The 16,224-nt window shown below is 34.1% G+C and overlaps 2 long non-coding RNA genes across 3 annotated transcripts; one reads left to right on the top strand and one right to left on the bottom strand.

The window, feature by feature from the left end:
* LOC146904285 (uncharacterized) lies at positions 1-6,418 on the top strand. Its single transcript, XR_015018338.1, has 3 exons — positions 1-571; positions 1,200-4,749; positions 6,087-6,418. It is a non-coding gene; the product is annotated as an uncharacterized LOC146904285 (long non-coding RNA).
* A 1,947-nt stretch (positions 6,419-8,365) lies between these two features.
* Positions 8,366-12,432, bottom strand: LOC146904286 (uncharacterized). 2 transcript variants are annotated; one of them, XR_015018336.1, is made up of 3 exons: positions 10,327-12,419; positions 8,544-8,642; positions 8,366-8,415 (listed from the first exon to the last, which is right to left on the bottom strand). It is a non-coding gene; the product is annotated as an uncharacterized LOC146904286 (long non-coding RNA). The 2 variants fall into 2 exon arrangements; XR_015018335.1 differs by lacking the exons at positions 8,366-8,415; positions 8,544-8,642 and adding an exon at positions 9,482-10,031 and having other exon boundaries at positions 10,327-12,432.
* Between the last annotated feature and the right edge of the window lie 3,792 nt (positions 12,433-16,224).

The following is a 16,224-nucleotide window of genomic DNA, read 5'->3' on the forward strand; positions in this document are numbered from 1 at the left end:
GGATCGAATTATATGATTACAACGGATTAGGGGGAATGAAATATACCGCTTAAAATTTTTACGGCATTTCTATCGGATAAATTAAGTTAAGAAGACATAAAAGGGGTAAAATGGTCATTTCCCCTAAGTGGGCTATATTTAATACAAAATATCCAAAAAGTTTCCACACTTTTCTACCACATTCTCTCACTCAAAATCAGATTTTCTTCCTCCTCCTTCTTCTAACCTCACGTTCTCTCCCTCTTTCTCATGCTATCCACCAAAAAAAAAAAAAAAAACCACACTTCACCATGGAATCATCATGCTTATGTGTTTTGCTTGAGTTATGAAAGAAGTAGAACCTCTAAACAACTTGTTCTCTCATTCTTCCTCTCCTAAGAAGTTCATTCAAGTGATCCTAGCATGGTTTGAAGGAGTTAGAGTTAAGGTGGTGATCATGTAGAGAAAATTGAAGTTTGTGTTGTATTTTGAGCATTAGAGACAAGCTTGAGAAAGATTAAGGCAAGACACCAAGAGCTAGGGTTTTGCTTGGCAAGAAGATAGAGGCAGGGGCTGAATGTTGAAACTGAATGTAAGTATAAGTGATTAATAGCTTAAATTGAGATAAAAGTGATTATTTTAAGAAGAAATTTAAGTTATGTTGATTCATTAGAAGTATAAGCTGTCATTGCCTTTGGGATTCTGTGATGACTCTGTTTTTGGGCTGTTATTAGTATCAACTTTGCTGTTGTTGTTGTTTGGAATGAAAAGCTAGAAGTTAAAAGTCATAAGTTGTTCCAAAAGCTATCAAAATTGATTATTGAGTTAAAATATGTTAGAATTTCTGTATGATTGGTTTAGAAGGTGTGTAAACATGTTTGAGTTGCTTCTGGAAAATTTGAACAGAAATTGAATTATTTAGAGGGCATAAGCTGTCAGTTAAGCCTTTGAAGAACTGCTTAAGTTGGAATTTAAGTTGTTTCAGGTATTATTTTGTGAAGACCAGCTTAGGAGAGATATATGCTGAATTGGCATATGGGTAATGGAAAAATGAGAAGCTGTTTTAGTAATGGTAAAAGTGCTTAAATGAAAATTAAGCTGTTTTGGAAGTGCTTAAATAGCCAAACGGTGAACTTCTGGTGCATGAACGGAAATAAGAATTTTTGTATATGCTGGTTGATGAAGTAGGAGTATGTGACAAGTTGGTTGGACTATTTCAGAAAAGGCAAGACCTATAAGTCAAGGCATAAGCTATTTTCGAAAGTGATTATGGGGTTTTGGAGTTAGCAATATTGTGGACAAGCTATTTTTCCATTTCCGGGAGTGATTCAAAGTGAGTTCCTTTAGCTTAGAACCCACCTTTGAAGATCGATTATGATTATGTTAGATTATTAAGATAATACGAATAATTAGACCATTTTATGAATTACTTGCCTTTTGTGCAAACATTTCTATTATGCCATATGAATGGTACATTTGAAGTAGAATGAATATAAGATAGCAAGAATGATTATTTCATGATTAGGCTCTCTTACTTGTTAATTCTAAAATATCTTTTATGTATGTTGATGTTAGTATAAATGTTGGAGGGAAATTAACAACGCAATTGATGCATATACTTATAGAAATGATTTGAAAGAAAAATTGAAATGAGTAACATGCTCATAGAAAAAGAAAGAAAAAGAAAAGAATATGAAAACTCCGTTTGCTACAACGAGAGATAATGTAGCCTATGACGTACGGGTCATAGTAATCCGTTTGCTACAACGAGAGATAATGTAGCCTATGACGTACGGGTCATAGTAATGAATTTTTATCCGTTTGCTACAACGAGAGATAATGTAGCCTATGACGTACGGGTCATAGTAATCCGTTTGCTACAACGAGAGATAATGTAGCCTATGACGTACGGGTCATAGTAATGAATATGAAAAACTCTGTTTGCTACAACGAGAGATAATGTAGCCTATGACGTACGGGTCATAGTAATCCGTCTGCTACAACGAGAGATAATGTGGCCTATGACGTACGGGTCATAGTAATGAATATGAAAAACTCCGTTTGCTACAACGAGAGATAATGTAGCCTATGAGGTACGGCTCATAGTAACGAATGAAATGTATAATTAATGATATGAAATTTTAAGTCAAGAATTATTCGAATAATATTTGAAAGAGAACAAAAATAAAATTATGGAAAAAAAATTCTAAGGACCCTCCAACACGAATACTAACATAGTATACGCATATTAACATGAAAATTTATGTCTAGAATGAATTAGCTACGAAACAATATTTTATGGGCATTTTGACAATCCTTGGAAATGAGGAATTTTAATTATAGAACTCCGGCTTAGTTAGCTGGAATTAGTTATTATTGGAAAAGGATCAGAGACATACTCAGATAAGTATGTCAAAGTATAAGTTATATAAGAATACGATATATTGGATATATGATTGTGATTATTGATATGATTGTGGTGATTATGTTTATGATTAAGATTATGAGTATGACTATATGTATTATATAATCAAAGTAGCATTTGAGAGAGCGATTCTAGTTATCCCCTAATCGCTCAGTTATGCATAATGAAATTGAAACAACCCGAAATGGGTTAAGTTTAGAAACAGATAGCGATCCTAGGTTTCCCGAGGTTGCCTACAGCCTAGGATAAGTGGAACTCACTGAGACATCTTGTCTCACCCCAATCCCTTTTTTTTATTTTAGATATACAAGTTGTTATACGATAGGATGGCTCGTGATGAAGAAGCAAAAGTAGCTGGACTATATAAAGTACACGCCAGTGGAACTATTTCTGAGGTAACATGCGAAAAAAATTCTAGGATTTGTTCAGAGAATATTTATTTATTGTAATTTTAATGTACCCGATGTCGAGTTTAACACTCATGCTAGATATCCTAGGTAATATTCTAGTAGGGGTGTTTCAATTTGGTATCAGAGCAGGTCGATTCAGATCGTGCCTTGGGTCATTAGAATTCAATAAGATGTAGTGTGGCTATTGGGTTCCAGATATTTATTCCAAATGTCATGTCTAGCTGAGCCTGATCAACTCAGACTAGTATATGACAGTTAGGAAAAAATGTCTGAGAGCTGAATAAGACCTTGGAGGAATGAAGCGTACGAAGAAGGAAAGACATGATGTGAAGTTTATAATGAATTCTCTTAAGGAAGTATTCAACGCCAATGGTGGCTGGTACCTGTGCAGTTTAAATTAGTCAGTCAAAAAGAATCAGTTCGTAACAGACGTATGTTGGAATCTAAAGTTGAAAGTTGGAGAAATTAATTGTGCTTATTAGCAAGTAAATCGCTAAATTTCGAGGACGAAATTTCTTTAAGGGGGGTAGAATGTAATATCCCGCATGTGAGATTCAGTCAGATATCGATACAAGTTATTTTATCCACGGAACTTTTAAGTGCACGTAATACTTTTCAGGATCGAATTATATGATTACAACGGATTACAGGGAATGAAATATGCCGCTTAAAATTTTTACGGCATTTCTATCGGATAAATTAAGTTAAGAAGACATAAAAGGGGTAAAATGGTCATTTCCCCTAAGTGGGCTATATTTAATACAAAATATCCAAAAAGTTTCCACACTTTTCTACCACATTCTCTCACTCAAAATCAGATTTTTCTTCCTCCTCCTTCTTCTAACCTCACGTTCTCTCCCTCTTTCTCATGCTATCCACCAAAAAAAAAAAAAAACCACACTTCACCATGGAATCATCATGCTTATGTGTTTTGCTTGAGTTATGAAAGAAGTAGAACCTCTAAACAACTTGTTCTCTCATTCTTCCTCTCCTAAGAAGTTCATTCAAGTGATCCTAGCATGGTTTGAAGGAGTTAGAGTTAAGGCGGTGATCATGTAGAGAAAATTGAAGTTTGTGTTGTATTTTGAGCATTAGAGACAAGCTTGAGCAAGATTAAGGCAAGACACCAAGAGCTAGGGTTTTGCTTGGCAAGAAGATAGAGGCAGGGGCTGAATGTTGAAACTGAATGTAAGTATAAGTGATTAATAGCTTAAATTGAGGTAAAAGTGATTATTTTAAGAAGAAATTTAAGTTATGTTGATTCATTAGAAGTATAAGCTGTCATTGCCTTTGGGATTCTGTGATGACTCTGTTTTTGGGCTGTTATTAGTATCAACTTTGCTGTTGTTGTTGTTTGGAATGAAAAGCTAGAAGTTAAAAGTCATAAGTTGTTCCAAAAGCTATCAAAATTGATTATTGAGTTAAAATATGTTAGAATTTCTGTATGATTGGTTTAGAAGGTGTGTAAACATGTTTGAGTTGCTTCTGGAAAATTTGAACAGAAATTGAATTATTTAGAGGGCATAAGCTGTCAGTTAAGCCGTTGAAGAACTGCTTAAGTTGGAATTTAAGTTGTTTCAGGTATTATTTTGTGAAGACCAGCTTAGGAGAGATATGTTGAATTGGCATATGGGTAATGGAAAAATGAGAAGCTGTTTTAGTAATGGTAAAAGTGCGTAAATGATAATTAAGCTGTTTTGGAAGTGCTTAAATAGCCAAACGGTGAACTTCTGGTGCATGAACGGAAATAAGAATTTTTGTATATGCTGGTTGATGAAGTAGGAGTATGTGACAAGTTGGTTGGACTATTTCAGAAAAGGAAAGACCTATAAGTCAAGGCATAAGCTATTTTCGAAAGTGATTATGGGGTTTTTGAGTTAGCAAAAGCTGCAGATTGTGGACAAGCTATTTTTCCATTTCCGGGAGTGATTCAAAGTGAGTTCCTTTAGCTTAGAACCCACCTTTGAAGATCGATTATGATTATGTTAGATTATTAAGATAATACGAATAATTAGACCATTTTATGAATTACTTGCCTTTTGTGCAAACATTTCTATTATGCCATATGAATGGTACATTTGAAGTAGAATGAATATAAGATAGCAAGAATGATTATTTCATGATTAGGCTCTCTTGTTAATTCTAAAATATCTTTTATGTATGTTGATGTTAGTATAAATGTTGGAGGGAAATTAACAACGCAATTGATGCATATACTTATAGAAATGATTTGAAAGAAAAATTGAAATGAGTAACATGCTCATAGAAAAAGAAAGAAAAAGAAAAGAATATGAAAACTCCGTTTGCTACAACGAGAGATAATGTAGCCTATGACGTACGGGTCATAGTAATCCGTTTGCTACAACGAGAGATAATGTAGCCTATGACGTACGGGTCATAGTAATGAATTTTTATCTGTTTGCTACAACGAGAGATAATGTAGCCTATGACGTACGGGTCATAGTAATCCGTTTGCTACAACGAGAGATAATGTAGCCTATGACGTACGGGTCATAGTAATGAATATGAAAAACTCCGTTTGCTACAACGAGAGATAATGTGGCCTATGACGTACGGGTCATAGTAATGAATATGAAAAACTCCGTTTGCTACAACGAGAGATAATGTAGCCTATGAGGTACGGCTCATAGTAACGAATGAAATGTATAATTAATGATATGAAATTTTAAGTCAAGAATTATTCGAATAATATTTGAAAGAGAACAAAAATAAAATTATGGAAAAAAAATTCTAAGGACCCTCCAACACGAATACTAACATAGTATACGCATATTAACATGAAAATTTATGTCTAGATTGAATTAGCTACGAAACAATATTTTATGGGCATTTTGACAATCCTTGGAAATGAGGAATTTTAATTATAGAACACCGGCTTAGTTAGCTGGAATTAGTTATTATTGGAAAAGGATCAGAGACATACTCAGATAAGTATGTCAAAGTATAAGTTATATAAGAATACAATATATTGGATATATGATTGTGATTATTGATATGATTGTGGTGATTATGTTTATGATTAAGATTATGAGTATGACTATATGTATTATATAATCAAAGTAGCATTTGAGAGAGCGATTCTAGTTATCCCCTAATAGCTCAGTTATGCATAATGAAATTGTAACAACCCGAAATGGGTTAAGTTTAGAAACATATAGCGATCCTAGGTTTCCCGAGGTTGCCTACAGCCTAGGATAAGTGGAACTCACTGAGACATCTTGTCTCACCCCAATCCCTTTTATTTATTTCAGATATACAAGTTGTTATACGATAGGATGGCTCGTGATGAAGAAGCAAAAGTAGCTGGACTATATAAAGTACACGCCAGTGGAACTATTTCTGAGGTAACATGCGAAAAAAATTCTAGGATTTGTTCAGAGAATATTTATTTATTGTAATTTTAATGTACCCGATGTCGAGTTTAATACTCATGCTAGATATCCTAGGTAATATTCTAGTAGGGGTGTTTCATATATGAAATGAAGAAAGGACTTTTCTCGGTTACTTTAGCATTAAGGATAGAACCTGTTCCTCATAATATCTGTCTTATACAGGAGCAAGAAAAGGGTTGGACTGCACACACACACACTCACTTAAGACTTGTTGTTGGGTTGAATAGGTTCACAAGGAATGTTTAAAATTATGATTAGTGTACTTGAAACAAAACCTTCAAAGAGACATGTTGTTTTCAATTGCATTGCCATAATTAATCTTTTTGTTGCTGCTATGTCCATTGCCTTTTGCTTGAGGACAAGCAAAGACTCAAGTGTGGGGGAGTTTGATGAGTCAATATTTAGTCTATTTTTATGCATTATTTAGTTTAGTTTTATTTAGATTTGAATTTATTTTATTGCAATATTATTTCCTTTTTGAGTCTTTTTACTTCAATTGCATATTTTATATTTCAGGAATGAATATTGGATGGAAGGTGTCTTGGAGCAAAAGAAAAGAGTCTGGAGCTGAATTGGAACGAAAATACAAAAGATTCGAAACAAAAATATAAAGCCCCCAAGTCAGAAGCTTGGCACGGCCCGTGCCAACATGTGGCACGACCGTGCCACCTCTCAGGATGCCTTTTGCTGCTTTTGCTTGAAGCCCAAGTTACCCTGTTTTAGTTTTACCGAATAGCCCTTGTAGTTGCTTAGATTTTAAGTCAATTGTAAAGCTATAAATAGAGTAGCTCTCCATCACAAATATTCATCTTTTGTTCTTGGAATAAAAGTTCACTTTTACTTTACTGTTTTATATTCTTCTTCTCCTTCCTCTCTATGTCTACAATGAACGTTAGTGAGTAGACTCTTCTTGTCTTGGGATTGTTGGATAAGTCTAATGATGTAATCCGGATCAAGCCAAGCCTTAAACCCTAATTATATGTTACCTTAATTCCTAATCTAAATTCACCGCTTTAACATGAATTAATTATTATCAAACTGTGGAAGCGAACGCGGAGGGTTTGATAATGGTTAATTCATCATCTCAAATATCAATTCATAAAGAGAACGCGGAGCTGATATTCGAACAAGTGAATTTAGACAAGGTTTGCGAAACATGAGAATAGTCTAGCAAACCTTGGGACACATAAAGTTTCGATCTTCAAGGGTCCCAAAGGCAATCACCCATGAGAATAGGTGTGGTTGTTGGAGGGATACACTCGCTGACTTCGAGAGAAGCTGTGATATGCTAAAGAGAAACTTGTCCTTAGAAATTAAGATTAACGCATAATTATAAGTTTAAGGCTTGCTTGAGAAAAGATTCGTTATTATGATGAACCAATGATCCCAAGGCTCTTTATCATTATTGTTATTTACCTTCAGCAAATAAACCTCCTTTTACTAAACTTTCTTCTCCTCTAATCATTCTTTAAAGGTTAATTGAATTGAACAACTCCCTAGCGGAACGATACTCTTCTTACTACTATTACTTCGATAGGCCGTGCACTTGCGGTTTTGCCCTATCAAGTGCATACCCGCATAAGTTTTTTTGTCGGTGATTACATGGAAGACTATCTTTTCAGGTTTCAAAGCTGACTGGACGACAGAATTAACCACTACTGAAGTGGCTAAAATGTTATCGGCTGATAGTATAAAATGGTGGTAAGAGTTTTCGAGAGTAAGGGAAGTAACTTTGGAGGCAGCAATTGTTTGCGTGCATGAGCATTTGATGAATTTGAACCCTGGTTTCCGTGCACTTGCGGTTTTGCCCTATCAAGTGCATACCCGCATAAGTTTTTTTGTCGGTGATTACATGGAAGACTATCTTTTCAGGTTTCAAAGCTGACTGGACGACAGAATTAACCACTACTGAAGTGGCTAAAATGTTATCGGCTGATAGTATAAAATGGTGGTAAGAGTTTTCGAGAGTAAGGGAAGTAACTTTGGAGGCAGCAATTGTTTGCGTGCATGAGCATTTGATGAATTTGAACCCTGGTTTCCGTGCGCATTCATGGTTTATCACAAGAACAAGAATATTGGTGCCCAAGAATTTTATTTGCAATTGCTACTAGCAATTGCAAATAAAATGGTTTAACAGTGTGGGAAGTCATTTATGTTCAGATGCAGCTACTAGCAAGCCTATCCATGACTGAACTTTTGGACATTTTGTCAAGAGTTATAATTGTTATTGGTTTGGCTACAGAATTAAAGTGCAAAGTACTAGTGGAAAGAAATAGGTATTTTTTTTTTTTGTGGAGCTGGATTATGATAATTTACCTGCTTTTTCTAAAAACAGCAAAATGGTTGGCCATAACATTGAGAAATGTAGGAGATTGAAGGGGCCTGAAGTAGAAAAGAAAGATAACGAACCAAATCCTGGTGATGAAAGAGATAAAAATGGTCTCAGACAGCCACAAAAGTTCAAATAAATGTGCAGGGAGAGATAAAAATGCGAATACATGCACTCGTGACCAAGAAAGATGCGGAAGAGAATAAAAGCAACGAAGTTCATAAGCAAAAGGATCAAGTTGAGAATGCAGGACACAATAACTTGTTGACGAAGAAAAAATTTCAAAAGAATCTAATTCTGAGTTTGTAGATACAACTCAACACCAATTTGAAGGTCAGGGCTCCAGCCAGTACCATAGTACTCCAGAGAGAATTCAAGTTGAAAATCAGGATACTACAAAAAGTAAGTTACCATTTTCAAGAGTTTCAGCTTTCACCCAAACACAGAAACTTGCTTACAATTTGAAGATCCGCAAAGTAAGTTACCATTTTCAAGCAAGAGAGGCGGATAAAAAGCAAATTAAAATCAATACTCGGAGCTGAAAATTATTTAGTGGTTTTTTATTTAACCTTATTCTTTAGAGGTCCTAATATACTTGATGGAAGTTGTTCTCTTTCTGGCCAAGTATTCCTTTATCATATGAGTTTCCTGAATACAATCACTCCATCTAAAATAAAATAAGCCTATTTAACTTTTGCTCATCACCTAAAAAATAAGGCAATTTCTTAATGCTCGTAATGAATCCTCAATTGCTTTAACCGATTCAAAAGAACTAACTATAAAATAATAATCCAACAATATTTTTATAGATACAATATATTTTTAAATATTATTGTCTTTTTTTAAATACTTTAGCATGATTTTAAATAAAAAAAATAAATATCACACCATAGAGCAAATATCGTCAAAAAAAAAACAGAGCAAATATTTAGCAAAAGCAAAAACGTTTATGAGATGAATTACACATGTACTATTTTAAAAAGGGTATGGAGCAAATATTAAGCTAAAGCAAAAATGTTGTATGAGATGAATTACACATTGGTGCTCCATTGGAGACTTTAATACCATTCTAGGCTCCCATGAATATGGAGGCTCTTTTAACCAAGCTAGACTCTTTAACTAGACAGAGTAGTAACTCGTTTCATGTTCTAATTAGGAGTCTAATTTACTTGGACAAATGGTAGGAGAGGCTCAAGACACAGATAAAAAGAGTGGATTAGGCCATATGTAATCAGCTTTGGTTATACATGTGCAACTCTATATGTTTCATCTTGATTAGGCACAAATTAGATCACTTCCCCATCTTGATTGATTTTCAAAATTCTTTATCTACACAAGCTTCTCAGTTCGGGTTTTTAAAAATGTGGACTTTACATGATGACTGCATGAGTATAATTGATAATATTTGGAACACTTTGATACTTGATTGTCCAATGTTTGTTCTCTCTCAAGAACTGAATATTTTAAAGCAAAATCTGAAATATAGGAACCATAATGTGTTTAGCAATGTGCATATTTTGGTGAAAGATGCAAACACAAAGTTAGCATATATTCATTATTCATTTATGTTGTAATTTTAATGTATCAAGTACTAAGTTAATGTTTACGCTAAATATTCTAGACAATTTAGTGTGGGCGTTAATTTGATTTGAGTAATTCATTGTAATAGATAATATCTTTTTTTCTACTCTGTAAATTTTATATCAAATCCATAACCATATATAAAAAATAAAACATAAATTGTGTTTATAAATAACTCAATTTCCTTACTTAGTCTCTCTTTTCTAACTGTCTTGTTTGATTTCCATTGAATCAAGCACACGTTCAACCCAGTTCTTCTACGTCAACATCAATGTGGCATGATACATAAAATTGACGAGATTTAGCATCTGTTTAAAACTGTATTGTACAATCTATAATTTTTAAAACTATAACAATTCATCATGTTGGAGTATATAAGCTTCAAATGCTAGCTTCTTGAAATCACAACATTGTTGCATTGGAAATTTTGGATATGTTTGTATTGCTAAACACCAACGCTTTTGCCTTCTCCATTTTATCAAAATAATCTATGAAGCTTTTTGAATGTGTATGGAACTCATAGTTTCTCTTGTTCAAAAATACTTATTTCATGGCTTATTATGAAAGAAGTTCTTATGTCATAACCTTTTTTATTATGATGAGAAATCTTTCCTCCAAAATTAAACTTTGAGTATCGATTTCAATGATAAATTTATGTTGTAGTCTTTTTATGATTAGAAGATTGAGAATAAGACGAAATTAGATTGCCCAAATCTATTTCAAGAAGATGACCCTAAATTTGATGTTGTGGGATATGGTGGTATTAATGAGATTCTTTTTCTAATTAGTTACTCTCAACCAAATAATAGAATTGTATTATGGCAACAAGCTATCGAGGTTATTAAGGTTATTCCTACCAGCCTTCATGAGTTGTACCTTATATGGTTGTTGAAATTGCTCGACATGGTTTTGGTTATGGTTTCGGTAGAGATGACTACAAGGTGATCCTAACAGTATAACGATTTCAATTGGACATTAGGTTGAGTCAACTTATAGTCATCTCTAATATAATCATAATCAAAACCATGTCGAGTAATTTCAACATCTATAGAGCATACAATCTCAGGAACGCTGGTAGGAATAGACTTAAATTCTTCGATAGCTGTGTTACATAGTGCAACTCTATTGTTTTGTTGGGAGTAACTAATTAGTCAAGTAATCCCATTAATAATTTCAGATCCTACAACGTCAAATTTAGGGTCATCATCTTGATATGGATTTGACCAATATAATTTTGTCTTATTCTCAAACTTCTTTCCATGAAGGGGATACAAAACAAATTTATCTTCGAAATTGATAGTCAAAGTTAAAGTTGGAAGAAAGAGGTATCCTCATAATAAGAATGATTATGAAATAATAATATTTTGCGGAATAAGCTCATGAAATAAGGGTTTTTACACAAGAGGTTCCATGATTTTCATACACATTCAAAATGCTTTAAAGATTTATATGCAATGTTAATAAAACGGAGAAGGCAAGATCATTAGATATGTCAATGCTAACCTTTTAATTTTTCACAGCCACAAAATTTTCATCTCTACAGACCTTGAACCTATTTGCTTTTACGTTTTTCAATCCACGTTTGCCTTAAAACCACAGCAACTCACCACGTTAACACAAAAACTTCAAATGCTAGCTTATAGAAATCATGGTAGTTTTGTTTTGGAAATCCCGCACATTTGCGTTTGTGCTTGCAAATTCCAAACCAAACAGGCCCTTCATAATTTAGCTTGTAATTGTAACCTGCAAACTGAAAACAAGATTCAGAAATTCACAATTTATATAATTTGTAAGCACAATTTATTTTGATTTTTGATTTCAAATTATGGATTTGAATATTGAAATAAAATATAAATTAAACTAACCGAATAACAATTAGTTTTGATATCTGGTGCCAGATTTACATCCTACTACATACCTGAATCACAATTGATGCTGAAGAAACACTAAAGACACAGATCTAAATGACTGAGATTTTTTCCAAGCATGTCCACCCTTTCAGCATTAAAATTAAGTATTGAAATTTAAAACTTCAAAAGAATTTAATTGGTTCAAATAAATGTGAATGGTTTTAGAATGATTATGAACCGCTATGTGTTGATTCAAACACAAGATGAGGATACAAATCCATTCAGAATCTAAGCTAAATTGTTGTGAGCAAAACTTTTTTTGATAGTGTGTTTTAGCTATGAAAGTTTTTGATGAGAAAAGAAAAAAAAAATTGTTGTGAGAAAGATGTTATAGAACTACTCTAATGCTATGACCAAATATTAGTTCTTACCTCATTTTTTATAGACCCAAATATGTCGTATGTTGATACATCTAAAAGAAAGCATGACTCTCTTATGACTCAGCTATGACTAGACTATCTAGAAGAAACATGTATTAGTTGAAGAGAGATATGGATTGAAAATTATGACTTGTGTATGACTCAATTATGATAAACTCAACTAATTCTAAAAGAAACATTAATTATATGTAATAATTAATTTACTAATGTTAATTTATTTAAATTCTCCCTTGTCCACATTCAATGAATGAGTTGACACTACGGGTGTACATGGGTTAGGTCAACCCGGAAAACCCGGTCAAATCCACCCAAAAAATCCAAAAAACTGGGTTGGGTAATTGATTGAGTATGATTTTAAAATTGAAAATCCATAAAAAAAATAACGGATTTCGGGTAAAACCAGACTCAAACCCAATAAACGCACTTGCCCAATAATGCTAACATATTTATTTTTATTTTCAATGGAAGAAGGATAACACAAAAAAAATTAATCATAAATCAAATCTAATTTCCAAAATTGACACAAGACATTCTCTATATTGAAAATCAAAACAGACTAGAGTTACAAATTATGATGTCATACATTTTGGTTATTTTGCTGTAATGCAATTTTATGTCATGCAACTTTAGTTTGTTGCAAGTATTTTAAGATGAAATTTATTATTTGATATTATCATTTATTAATTTTTTACATGAAAATATAGTGAAAATGTGTTACACGATTTTAAAAAAAATAAATGAAAGTTGAGTAATTTTTATTAAAAAAGTAAATATGAGAACCAATCATTTAATCGTTTAATATTAAAAAATTATATTTTGGGTAACCTAATATCCAACCCAACTCAAACCGGAAATTAGCGGGTTTGTCCAAACTAGCCCAATAGTTTAGCGGGTGATTATTTTACGTCACTCAATCCAGAGTACCTGATGGTCGGACTAGGCAAGTCTACCAAATCATTTACCAAATAATAAAGGGAAATTCTGGCACGTTAGACTTATGATGTTCTATGTGATGTTCCAACACCAATTACACAGAAGCAGATGTTGAACAAAAAGTTTGGAACATTAAGCTAACAAAAGACAAGTAAAACAATAAACAGAAAAGTAAAAGAGGCACAGAGAGATTGTTAACCCAGTTCGGTGCAACGTCACCTACTCTTGGGGCTACCAAGCCTGGAAGGAAATCCACTGGTGTAGTCCGTATTCAAAAGCTCTCAGCAAACCACGTTTTCCCTAATGACCTAGGACCTACCCCAACCAGATTTCAACCTAAGAACTCCTAGATCTGAGATCCCATCTCACTCCCTTACAACTGATCACAACCCTTGTGATTCTCAAATTACACACACTTATAAAATGAAGTTACCTTCAAAACACAACAACTTGCAACCGTGCTTCACAGCTTTGGTGCAGTTCACAGACTACCTAACTCCTTGCTTAAAAGCTTCAAAGTAGTGCACAAATTACAACTCAAAACACAGTCCTAAACATGCATCAAGATGATACACTAAAGGCTCACAATTAAAAGACTCAAAACCCTAGATGATCTATTCTTCAAAATGATGGCTTGAATGATTCTCCAGGTCTTGCAGCCTTGTTTAAATACTGAAGCAATGCGGGTCAGAAACTTATTCGGGCTTCAGATCAAACTGGTGATCCATTACTCAGTCAACATGACCGGATAAGGAAACTCCTAAAAAGTAGGCACATTAATAGGAACATTATGATCACCTTCAAAGACTTTCCTAAGTCGTTACCACTTCCTCAGGAAATCAAATATGTTCTGATCTTCTCATAACTACACACTGTTTGACCAACACAAATGCTGGCGTGGATTCCTTAAAACAAGCGAACGCGTGCGTACACATAGGCAAGGCACAGAACACCGATACCAAGCCTGGATGTTGGAACATTGTGTTCCATATCTGAAGTGAATATTTGTTTTAGGCAAAAGTGAAGCCAACATACAAATATCCAACAATCTCCCACTTTGGTAAATTTTTGGCTAAAACAACTTGAGGCCAATCCAATCAAACCGGAGAGATAACACACGCAACCTTTCCTTCAATCTTCTTAAAAAAAATCTACCTTGAAGAAAGGTTCACAACCTCAAATTACCAATAGGTACCATAAATATAGTTCTTCAGTCATCACACATAATCTTCAGGACTTAGAAGAAGTATATCACAGATCTCAGAACCTACTTTCACAATTTTTCACAAATAATCATCATATGAAACAGTAGGTAAGAGAAGCAGGTACCATACTCAAAAATCAGAGTCTTGCAGCTGCGGACACATAAGGAAAAATAAATTCCTATATCATCCTAAACAGACAGTCAACTATCACAACACGCTACTCATAAAATCATGGGAAAAATAAATTCCCAGTCAGCACTCAGTAGCTCAAACAGGGTGTTCCATCATCCAAAGGAACATTTAGGAACACAGAGAATTACTCCCCCTCAAGGAGCACAAACAATATTCTAATACTCCCCTTGAATATATGCATACTAAGCAGAATTATGTTCAAACTCCTAGTGCAACATAAAAACATGCATGCATAAACACATCCAACTTAACAGGGAAGGCTTCAGCATATACAAGCAGATAACCATAAGAGACAAACATAGATACCAGAATACCAGAATTAGATGTCTCAACAGCAACAGGCACATTATCTGCTAATCATCCTACTATCGTATGACCACACAACTCAGGAGTTCTTCATAAGAACAGAATCAAAAACATAGCACTCATGGTACTGATAACAATCATGACATAGATATCTACTCCCTCTTTTTAGCCATAAAATATGTCAAACGATTAAAGCCATAAAGAGGTATAACAGAGAAACAAATCTTCAAAGCATGAGATGTTCAAAACAAGAGTACCAAGAAACATAAAGTGCAAGAAAATATGTTGTTACAAACTATAGCACTTAAAGTGCTCAAATTATCCAGGGCATAGCCCACAAATCAAAAGGAAAACAACAAAATATAAATTAACAAATACATTCATTCTTCTACCTCAGAGCTGCTCCTAGATGCTTCTTCTTCATCCTTGTCATCAGCTTCCTTATCCTCATTGCCAGAGCCCTCTTCATCTTCTGCTTCCTTCTCACATACATCTTCCTCAACTTTTGTACCAGTAGCCTTCCTTTCTAGAGTAAAGATCATGAGCTCAAACTGAGCCTTCCTTTCATCCACTTCAAAGCTACAATAATCTCTTCCTTTGTCATAAACCCTGTATTAGGAGCAGGAACAGATGTTCCAACAAGATCTGGAGCATGATTATCTACAAACAGTTTCTAATGAAAGGTAAGAGAAGATTCCCTCTTCATGGCCATATCAGTAGCAGAAATGAGATCTGGATGTTGACTCAGCATAATATTACAAAGCAAGGTGGGAAAAGCAATGGGAAATTTTACAGCATCAGATTTGGCATGCTTCACAGTCTGGTCAAATACATATCTACCAATATCCATTTTAGTTTTTGTTCCTACTGCATAAATGAACCTACCCAAACCTGTGGCAATATCAGATGAATGAGTGGTAGGCACCCAATTAGCAGCCCCAATTCTGTTGAGCACAGCATACTTTAAACTCAGCTTCCCAGAAGAAATTTTTCCTTTCTTTGGCCACACCTTCACTTTATCGGCCGTGATCTCTTTGCAGATCTGATTGTCAGTAGCCTCCGCCTCAGCAGCTCCTCCTTCAACACCTAGAAAATTATTGATGATGTTGAGGGAGAAGTTTACACATTTTCCTCTAACGTACACATTCTGATAATCTCTCC

The sequence above is a fragment of the Medicago sativa genome, chromosome 7 (assembly GCF_051527215.1).
Source record: "Medicago sativa cultivar Bolivia chromosome 7, Bolivia_mono, whole genome shotgun sequence".
In the NCBI taxonomy this organism is placed as follows: domain Eukaryota; kingdom Viridiplantae; phylum Streptophyta; class Magnoliopsida; order Fabales; family Fabaceae; genus Medicago; species Medicago sativa.